This window comes from Pleurodeles waltl, chromosome 2_1 (genome assembly GCF_031143425.1).
Source record: "Pleurodeles waltl isolate 20211129_DDA chromosome 2_1, aPleWal1.hap1.20221129, whole genome shotgun sequence".
Taxonomy (NCBI): domain Eukaryota; kingdom Metazoa; phylum Chordata; class Amphibia; order Caudata; family Salamandridae; genus Pleurodeles; species Pleurodeles waltl.
In genome coordinates, this window is record NC_090438.1 from 508,139,318 (window position 1) to 508,148,965 (window position 9,648).

Consider the following 9,648-nt stretch of genomic DNA (forward strand, 5'->3'; position numbering starts at 1 on the left):
TAGTGTGTTCTGGGGGAGGACCCCATCCACGAGCTTCTCCAACTCCTCCGATGTGAAGGCAGGGGCCCTTTCCCCAGACACTCGAGCCATTGTCTCTTCCAGACCGAGGTCACAGCAGCACTTGCAGTGTAGGTCCTCTCCTGTCGAAGATCAGGTATTGAGTGATTGAACAGATAGAAATTGGCTGTCACGTCTGCGGTGGTCACGTCCGCGGCGGTGCGTACCGTCACCGCCAGCGTACATCGTCATTGGCTCCTGGGACCCATAGGGTCCAATGTTAACCAATGCAGCATTGCACCGCGGTCTCCGACTGCCTACCGCGACGTGTACAACGCCAGCGCAGTTACCTCACATCCCATTGTCCCACTTTACAGGTCAGGCAGCCGCCATTTCAGGGGCCCACATGGCTTCATTTTCAACTGCGTCACACATACCTAGGCCTAGTCTCAACACACATACAGGCCACCTTTTGTGTATGATTGGTGTTCTGTGTAAACTGTGGGTACGTACCTCTGAGTTGTTTGACTCTGTGCTTGCTGTTGTCCTTCATAGGCACCGTCCACTGAGACATGTGAGGAGATGGCGGCATCCTGCGGTGTACCGACCGTTGGACCTGTCGACAATGGAGGAGCGACATTTGATAATCACCTACAGGCTTGACCGTGCCACAATCCAGGAACTGTGTACCCAGTTGGAGCCAGACCTGATGTCAGCAATCCGCCATCCCACAGGAATCCCCCCTCAAGTGCAGGTGCTGTCAGTGCTCCATTTCCTTGCAAGTGGCTCTTTTTAAACAACTGTGGCCATGGCATCAGGGATGTCCCAGCCTATGTTTTCCAACGTATTGTCCAGAGTGTTGTCTGCCCTTCTGAAACACATGCGGAGCTACATCGTTTCCCTCAGGTGGAGGATTTGCCTACAGTGAAAGGTGATTTCTATGCCCAGGGACATATCCCCAACATCATAGGTGCCATTGATGGGACCCATGTGGCTTTGGTCCCCCCCACAGGAGTGAACAGGTGGATAGAAACCAGAAGAGTTATAATTCTATGAATGTACAGATGGTATGTTTGGCAGACCAGTACATCTCCCATGTGAATGTCATGTTCCCTGGCTCAATGCATGACGCCTACATCCTGCGGAATAGCAGCATCCCTTATGTGATGGGTCAACTCCAGAGGCACCGTGTGTGGCTATTAGGTGAGCACCTGGAAGCAAGTCAGTGGGAATGGTTGTCTGGGTCTGGGGTTATCCCTCCAGGTTAGTGTGTGTCTAACAGTTGCCCCTCACCATTTGCAGGTGACTCTGGTTACCCCAACCTGTCATGGCTACTGACCCCAGTGAGGAATCCCAGGACCAGGGCAGAAGAACGCTACAATGAGGCCCATGGGCAAACTAGGAGGGTGATGAAGCAGACCTTCGGCCTCCTGAAGGCCAGGTTCAGGTGCCTCCATATGACAGGTGGATCCCTATTCTACTCACCAAAGAAGGTGTGCCAGATCATCGTGGCCTGCTGTATGCTTCACAACTTGGCTTTGCGACGCCAGGTGCCTTTTCTGCAGTAGGGTTTGGTCCAGATGGCGGTGTTGTGGCAGCTGTGGAGCCTGTGGACAGTGATGAGGAGGAAGCAGAGGAAGAAGACATGCACAACAGGGACTCAGTGATCCAGCAATATTTCCAGTGAAACACAGGTAAGAATACAATCCTGCCTACTACATGTACTTTTACACTACTACCTCTCTCCTGTCTGTCGTTTTCACCCAGTGTATGGTCACTGAGTTGTCACTTTCCCTTACGGTTTCACAGATGTGGGTCCCACTGTGTGACATCTGCTTAAATTCCTCATGGACTAGAGCTGTGTGACATAGGTATGTTGACATTACTATTTCAAAAACATTTTGTCACTGTAATTGCTAATCCACTATTTCAAAATCACAGACAGACTCCAGATCATTTTGTGCTTTAGGTGTGTTTATTTAAATGCAAAATATTGGAGGGGGTAGTTAAATGGTGAGGGGTGATGGCGGAGGAGTGTCCAGGGCAGAGTCCAGTCTATTAATCTCACAGGTGCATTGCCCATATGGGCATAGGAAGTGGAGCTGGGGCAGTTTAATTATGGACAGGGTGACAAAGTGGGACAGTAGGATGACAATCAGGGTGGTCTCATTTCTTGGCGGGGGCCTTGGCATCGTTCTCTGTCTTGTTCCTGGATCTCAGGGACCGTTTGCGTGGTGGTTCTCCCTCTGCAGGGGGTGAGGTGCTGGTGTGGTAGTCCTGTGGCGGGGCGTCCTGTCCACTAGCGCCGGCGGAGGTGGATTGGCAGTTCATCTTCCATGATAGTGTCAGGGGCCCCTTGTAGTGCCACAGTGTCCCTCCTGGTGTTGAGTACTTCCTTCAGCACCCCTACGATGGTGCCCAGGGTGGAGCTGATGGTTCTGAGTTCCTCCCTGAAGCCCATATACTGTTCCTCCTGCATGCGCTGGGTCTCCTGAAACTTGGCCAGTACCATTGCCATTGTCTCCTGGGAGTGGTGGTATGCTCCCATGATGGAGGAGAGGGCCTCGTGGAGAGTGGATTCCCTTGGCATGTCCGCCCCCTGTCGCACAGCAGCCCTCCCAGTTCCCCTGTGTTCCAGTGCCTCCTTCCCCTGGACCATGTGCCCACTGCCACTGCCCCCAGGTCCCTGTTGTTTTTGGGGTGGTGGGTTATCCTGGGTTCCCTGTAGTGGTGGTCACACAGCTGATTGACGTGTCCTGGGGACGGAGGTATGGGCCCGCTTGGTGGGTGCTGTGCTGGTGTTTCCAGAGGGGGGAAGGCTGTGGTGGCCTGTGCCTGTGTGAGGGGAACCAACTGTCCAGAGGTCCCCGATGGTCCGGGCTGGTCATCTAGATCCAGTTGGACAGAGGTGCTGTCATCACTGTGGGCCTCTTCTGTTGGTGGTGTGGACGTGTGTGGACCCTCCTGTCCGGTGACGTTGGGTTGGGGTCCTGCAGGGGTATAAAAGGATGCTTGTTAAATCTGTGTGTGTAATGGTGTGCAATGGGTGGGTGACCGTGTACCCCAGTGCTAGCATTCCTGTGTGGGAGCTTGTGTGATGGTGGTTTAGGGGGGTGTATGGGTATGTGCAGTGGCCATGCTTTGGTGATGGGTGTCCATGCTTTGTAGTTGCATGCAGGGCTTGGTGTTGGGATTTGTGGTTTGTGATGTTGGGACTTTTGTGAGGAGTTGGGGTGCTGGGGGTGAGGGTGGGGGGGTATGTGATAGCATGCAGGTAGGGCGGGGGATGTAATAGTAAAGCTTTGACTTATCAGAGTCCATTCCTCCACCTACTCCTGCGAGGCCCTCAGGATGCATAATCGCCAAGACCTGCTTCTCCCATGTTGTTAGTTGTGGGTGAGGAGGTGAGGGTCCGCCGCCAGTCCACTGAACCGCCACGTGGTGTCTTGAGACCACGGAATGCACCTTCCCCCGTAGGTCGTTCACCTCTTCCTGATGTCCTCCCGATTTCTTGGATGTTGTCCCACTGCGTTGACCCTGTCCATTATTCTGTGCCATAGCTCCATCTTCCTAGCTATGGTGCTGTGCTGCATCTGTGCTCCGAATAGCTGTGGCTCTACCCGGACGATTTCCTCCACCATGACCCTGAGCTCCTCCTCCGAGAACCTGGGGTGCCTTTGCCGTGCCAGGGGGTGGTGTAGGTGATGTGTGGGGTGGAGTGTGTGGTGATAAATGTGGTGATATGTAGTGGTGTGTTGTGTGAGGTGCGTGGAAGTTGTGTGGGTGATGGTGTTGTGTGCCTGTGGATGCCGTTGTTCTTGCTGGTGGTGTCTCTCTGGCCTTCTTTCTGAATTTTTTGTCGTGGGGGTTTGTGGGTGTGTGTTTTATATTGTAATGGGTGTGTGGGAGTGGTGTGTGTATGTGTCTCAGGTGTGTGTATTTTGAATTGTCCAATGTGGTGATGTTTTGTAAGAGTGTGAATTTTGAGCGCGGCAGTGTGTACTGCCAATGGAATACCGCAGATGAAAGACTGCCGCGTGGATTCGTGTGTCGTGATAGTGTGTGTGTATTTCTGTTGGCGTGACGGTGGAGGATTTGTTTTCGCCAGTTTATCACTGACCTTTGGTGTGGCGGACTTGTGTGGGTGTCTGAATTTTGGCGGATTCAGAGATGTGGGTCATAATAGCTGTGGCGGAATTCCGCGGCGGTGTGTTGGCGGTCTTCTGCACGGCGGTAAGCGGCTTTTACTGCCAATGTTGTAATGACCGCCTTAGTGATTTTTTTTTTGAGCGGAGTGAATGCTCGGCTAAACTTTGGCTCAATTGACGCCCACCTTCTGAGAGTAGGTGTGGGCTGTAATAATCCGGTTCACAGGCTTGACTGAGGAGCATATTGAGTCTTGCTGCAGCAGATTCTTTGTTTATTTCAATTATTGCACTTTGGGGTTCCTCCCCCCTGACGCCAAGTGTCGCTTGAACTGTGAATTCTGGCCAGATTATGGCAGACAATTGCTTATCTGACAAGGCGGCATATTTTGAGGATTAGGAGGAGGTTGGAGAATTTAACAATGAGGTTGACCCTCTGCAATCTTTGGACACGTCTATTCAGCACTCCATTCATAAGGCTTTGACGGCAGCTTTGCGACCCATCACAGCTTGTGAGAAAGTAGCCTCTTTCTAGCCTTGTTACCCCCACTTTTGGCCTGTTTGTGAGTATATGTCAGGGTGTTTTCACTGTCTCACTGGGATCCTGCTAGCCAGGGCCCAGTGCTCATAGTGAAAACTCTATGTTGTCGGTGTGTTTGTTATGTGTCACTGGGACCCTGCTAGCCAGGACCCCAGTGCTCATAAGTTTGTGGCCTATATGTATGTGTTCCCTGTGTGATGCCTAACTGTCTCACTGAGGCTCTGCTAACCAGAACCTCAGTGGTTATGCTCTCTCTGCTTTCCAAATTTGTCACTAACAGGCTAGTGACCAATTTCACCAATTCACATTGGCATACTGGAGCACCCATATAATCCCCTAGTATATGGTACTGAGGTACCCAGGGTATTGGGGTTCCAGGAGATCCCTATGGGCTGCAGCATTTCTTTTGCCACCCATAGGGAGATCTGACAATTCTTACACAGGCCTGCCAGTGCAGCCTGAGTGAAATAACGTCCACGTTATTTCACAGCCATTTACCACTGCACTTAAGTAACTTATTAGTCACCTATATGTCTAACCTTCACCTGGTGAAGGTTGGGTGCAAAGTTACTTAGTGTGTGGGCACACTGGCACTAGCCAAGGTGCCCCCACATTGTTCAGGGCAAATTCCCCGGACTTTGTGAGTGAGGGGACACCATTACACGCGTGCACTATACATAGGTCACTACCTATGTATAGCGTCACAATGGTAACTCCAAACATGGCCATGTAACATGTCAAAGATCATGGAATTGTCACCCCAATGCCATTCTGGCATTGGGGAGACAATTCCATGATCCCCCGGGTCTCTAGCACAGAAACCGGGTACTGCCAAACTGCCTTTCCAGGGTCTCCACTGCAGCTGCTGCTGCTGCCAACCCCTCAGACAGGTTTCTGCCCTCCTGGGGTCCAGGCAGCCCTGGCCCAGGAAGGCAGAACAAAGGATTTCCTCTGAGAGAGGGTGTGACACCCTCTCCCTTTGGAAATAGGTGTGATGGCTGGGGAGTAGTAGCCTCCCCCAGCCTCTGGAAATGCTTTGATGGGCACAGATGCTGCCCATCTCTGCATAAGCCAGTCTACACTGGTTTAGGGATCCCCCAGCCCTGCTCTGGCGCGAAACTGGACAAAGGAAAGGGGAGTGACCACTCCCCTGACCTGCACCTCCCAGGGGAGGTGCCCAGAGCTCCTCCAGTGTGCCCCAGACCTCTGCCATCTTGGAAACAGAGGTGTTGCTGGCACACTGGACTGCTCTGAGTGGCCAGTGCCAGCAGGTGATGTCAGAGACTCTTTCTGATAGGCTCTTACCTCTGTTAGTAGCCAATCCTCCTTCCTAGGTAGCCAAACCTCCTTTTTTGGCTATTTAGGGTCTCTGCTTTGGGGAATTCTTCAGATACCGAATGCAAGAGCTCACCAGAGTTCCTCTGCATCTCCCTCTTCACCTTCTGCCAAAGGATCGACCGCTGACTGCTCAGGACGCCTGCAAAACCCCAACAAAGTAGCAAAGACGACTACTGCAACCTTGTATCGCTTCATCCTGCTGGCTTTCTTGACTGTTTCCTGGTGGTGCATGCTCTGGGGGTAGCCTGCCTCCTTCTTGCACCAGGAGCTCTGAAGAAATCTCCCGTGGGTCAACGGAATCTTCCCCCTGCAACCGCAGGCAACAAAAGACTGTATCACCGGTCCTCTGGGTCCCCTCTCAGCACGACGAGCTTGGTCCCTGGAAATCAGCAACTCTGTCCAAGTGACTCTCACAGTCCAGTGACTCTTCAGTCCAAGTTTGGTGGAGGTAAGTCCTTGCCTCCCCACGCTAGACTGCATTGCTGGGTACCGTGTGATTTGCAGCTGCTCCGGCTCCTGTGCACTCTTCCAGGATTTCCTTCGTGCACAGCCAAGCCTGGGTCCCCGACACTCTAACCTGCAATGCACAACCTTCTGAGTTGTCCTCTGGCGTTGTGGGACTCCCTTTTCTGACTTCGGGTGGACTCCGGTTCACTCCTCTTCTAAGTGCCTGCCTGCTTCTGTGAGGGCTCCCTGACTTGCTGGGCGCCCCCTCTGTCTCCTCATCCAAGTGGCGACATCCTGGTCCCTTCTGGGCCACAGCAGCATCCAAAAACCCTAACCGCGACCCTTGCAGCTAGCAAGGCTTGTTTGCGGTCTTTCTGCGTGGGAACACCTCTGCAAGCTTCTTCAAGACGTGGGACATCCATCCTCCAAAGGGGAAGTTCCTAGTCCTCTTCGTTCTTGCAAAACACCAAGCTTCTTCCATCCGGTGGCAGCTTCCTTGCACCCTCAGCCGGCATTTCCTGGGCTCCTGCCCACTCTCGACACTGTCGCGACTCTTGGACTTGGTCCCCTTGTCTTACAGCGTGATATAGAGAGTTGCTGCTCAGGTGAAGCGCCAGAGGGCGGAAGTGGTGTTGGTTACTCCAGTGTGGAAGGCACAGCCATGGTTTCCACTGTTGTTAGCTCTGGCATGCGATTACCCAATGCTTCTTCCGTGGAGAGCGGACATGCTCCACAGTCCTCTTGGGGAAGCTCACCCATTAGTAATCTCGGAGAGACTATCTCTGATGGCCTGGAGGCTGTCAGGCGACTTTGGTATTTGCCAGGCCTTTCAGAATCAGCTTCAGAATTTGTCAAGCAGGCGTGGGCTCTGTCCACTAGGAGATGGTATGCATCAGCTTGGCGTTGCTGGATGGGTTGGTGCATGGAACGACAACTGAATCCTGTGGAAGCAGACATTACAGAGGTTGTAAACTTTCTTTCTATGAAGGCTTCCGAAGGCTTGTCTTACAGGTCAGTAAATACCTTTAGGTCAGCCATTGCTGCAGGACATTTGCAGGTAGGTCATTTGTCTGTGGGAATCAGGATGTCGAATCCTCTGAAACCTAGATACTCGGTTTTGTGGGATATAAATAAGGTTTTAGAACATTTTGAGAAATGGCCTCAGAATAGTGTGTTGACTAGGGAGAAACTTTTTGCCAAATTGGCTATGTCTGGTTTCCTGCAGGAGAACTGCGGATGTGAGAGCATTATATCCTGCAGGTAGAGTATTTACTCCGGAAGGGGTCTCTTTCTTTATTACCAAAAGAACGAAAACTTTGACCAGTAGTATTGATTATCCAGCTTTTCCTTTTAATGAACAATTGTGTGTGGTGAAATGTCTAAAGGCTGATGAATTCAGTACTCAAGTGATTAGAAGTGATCCGAATGGGCAGTTATTGATTGCGTTGAAAAGACCTTTCAAACCAGTGTCCTCCGCTACTATTGCGAGATGGGTCAGAGATGTCATGAAGGAAGCTGGTATTGATGTTAATATTTTTGGAGCACACGCCGTTCGGGGTGCTATGGCTTCGAAATCGGTAAGTCTGGGTACTTCTCTGCAAGACATTATGAAAGCAGCAGGCTGGTTATCAGATCCAGTTTTCAAACGGTTTTATTATAAACCTGTGCTGGATGTTGCTTCAGTAATAGTTTCTCAGCGTTACACTAGCATAATCTGAGCCTCCGGTCCTGACATAGAATAAAAAATTTGCCAGCATTCGCGCCAAGAATTTTCAATTGTATTAAGGTCACGGAGGCGAGGATTATCCCACCTTGGTTATGGGTCTTTTACAGATGTTCTGATGCTATTGTAATTTATGTTTTACGCAACTTGTTGTTCATTAAGTTAATTACTTCTGTCTTATGCTGTTTCCCACCCTTGAATGCAGATAATACAATTTGAGGTTTAATATGATATATTGTTTAGTTTCAGACCAGAAGACGGATTGATAATTGCTCAGTGGAGTGGAGTTTTCGGTTGATCATTGGAAGAGGAAGTTTTCCTTGGGGCTTTCATGGCAGCAGTTACAGCCTCAGTCTGGTTTCCATTTAATAGAAATGTTGGAGAATTACTGTTGTTTTTTCAGCATCTCTTGGTTATTTTGGACAGTTAGGACTTTCTGCAAAAAAAGAGGAAGTTACATGTGTGTACCGGACCTTAAAGGGATAGCCCTCACGGTATTGGTGGCTGTACGCAAGGCATGTTGGGATACATACTCAATGGTTTTTATGTTAATGTATGTTTTATTAATATTTTGATTGGCTGCTGAGTAGTAAAGAGAGAGATAAGCATAATCCTTGCCTCTGTGTCCTTAATAGAATTGAAAATTCTTGGCGCGAATGCTAGCAAATTTTTCATTCTACTTCTCACAAGAGCTTCCTGGTAAGGCTAGTTTATAGGCAACGCTTAGGGTTTGACTGAACGACATACTTTGTTTTATTACCCACTCTGCCTACGGTGTCACAAAAATAACGACAATACACCTATGGACAAAATATTTTGTTAAAATTCATAGCCCTACAAATGTCTGTGCTCTTGCTGCCACTCCCTACACCACTATAGCTCACGTTTGGCCCCCGGGCGTGCCTTTTAGCCGTTGGGATAGAAAGCGCTATCTAAATATAATACAAAAAAAATCTGCCTACTGGTTAACAACGGTTCATATTCACAGACCATTTTTAGCCAATCCTGAACTGCCAGCAGATTTAAATAACCAAGGCAACAGTTAGGTGACTGGGTGGTGGGGTGCACTGTGCCTCTTCACACATTGGGGAAGAGGGAGCATCGCTAACACTGACACGTACTTGTGTGTAAAAAAGACCACTTTATTAGAAAACAGGTGCAATTGCCATTTCATAACCTTGACTGTTGCCTTACAAAACTAAATACCTCATTATACAGACATTCACCTAACCAAAACTCTTCCCCCCATTCTACCCTCCCCCTACCCTTAAGCTTAACCTTGACATCTAGTACGCCTTAACGGTTCAGACCGTTTCTCTCTTTTGAACCATTTTTGTATTATTAACCGGCTTCTGATGCAACATAACACGGAGACTAGCATAACTCTTAATGTAAAGCTTACTTCCTGCCTGTCCTGCTGTTGTCCACCCCCCTTTTGTTCTCAAAGTGTACTGCCA